The sequence below is a fragment of the Hipposideros armiger genome, unplaced genomic scaffold (assembly GCF_001890085.2).
Source record: "Hipposideros armiger isolate ML-2016 unplaced genomic scaffold, ASM189008v1 scaffold_845, whole genome shotgun sequence".
In the NCBI taxonomy this organism is placed as follows: Eukaryota; Metazoa; Chordata; class Mammalia; order Chiroptera; family Hipposideridae; genus Hipposideros; species Hipposideros armiger.
This window is the reverse complement of record NW_017732195.1, coordinates 423,511-424,665: the sequence shown is the minus strand read 5'-3', so window position 1 is coordinate 424,665 and position 1,155 is coordinate 423,511. Positions and strand designations below refer to the sequence as shown.

The 1,155-nt window shown below is 39.7% G+C and overlaps 1 protein-coding gene across 2 annotated transcripts in view; it reads right to left on the bottom strand.

Moving 5' to 3' along the window:
* Window positions 1-1,155, bottom strand: part of SLC35A3 (solute carrier family 35 member A3) — a 34,414-nt gene that overhangs the window by 14,144 nt on the left and 19,115 nt on the right. The window lies entirely within an intron of this gene.

Sequence of the window (1,155 nt, the reverse complement as noted above, 5' to 3'; positions counted from 1 at the left end):
ACAGCTGACAGTTCTAGCTTCATTCTAAAAAAAAATTGAGCGATTTGGTTGAGTTTTGGAGATTTTACAACAAGTTGAAGATGGAAGACCAAACGTGCATTTTTGCCATATTTTACTGTTTTACTTCCATAAAGGGAAGAACACGCGTCAAACTTGAAAAAAGTTGAATACAAGTTTACGGTGACAATGCTCTACAAGAACGTCAATGCGGATTTTGATTTCAACGACAATCCTCGGTCAGGGAGGCCCACCGAGGTTGATGGCGGCATTGATCGAGTCAAACCCACATGACATGACATGAGAGATTGCAGAAACATTGAACATCCATCATTCAAGCGTTCACGACCACCTGAAGAAGCTGGGATACGTAAGCAAGCTCGATATTTGGGTTCCGCATGAACTCAAAGAAGTTCATTTGATGGTGCTTATAAACATCTGCAATATGCTCATTAAATGTGAGGAAAACGATGCTATTTTGAAGCAACTGATAACTGGTGATAAGAAGTGGATTGTTTATAACAATGTAGTGCGCAAATGGTCTTGGTCTTGACATGATGATTCACCTCAAACAACATCAAAAGCAGACATTCAACAGAGGAAGGGTATGCTCTCAGCATGGTGGAATTTTAAAGGTCATGTTTTTCGAGCTCCTAACAAGGAACCAAACAATCAATACAAATGTGTACTGTCAGCAATTGGACAGTTTGAACGAATGCATCATCCAGAAACGTCCAGAGCTCGTTAATTGTAAAGGAGTTGTGTTCCATCGCGACAATGCAAGACCACACACAAGTTTGATCACCCATCAAAAATTACTGGAGCTTGGATGGGATGTGTTGCCACACCCACCATACTCACCTGACCTTGCGCCATCAGACTTCCACTTGTTTCGCTCTCTTCAAAACTCCTTGCATGGTATAACGTTCAATTCAGATGAGGCTGTAAATCAGGACCTTGTTCAGCTTTTCACAAATAAAGACAGGTCCTTCAATGAACTAGGAATTATGAAGCTCACTGAATGATGGCAAAAGGTTATCGAACAAAACGGGTAATATATCTGATTGATCATTGTTCTTTATATAAATAAATGACCTTTGAAAAACATAGACAAAATATGTCATGACTTTTCCCACAACCCAATGTATATACATACAC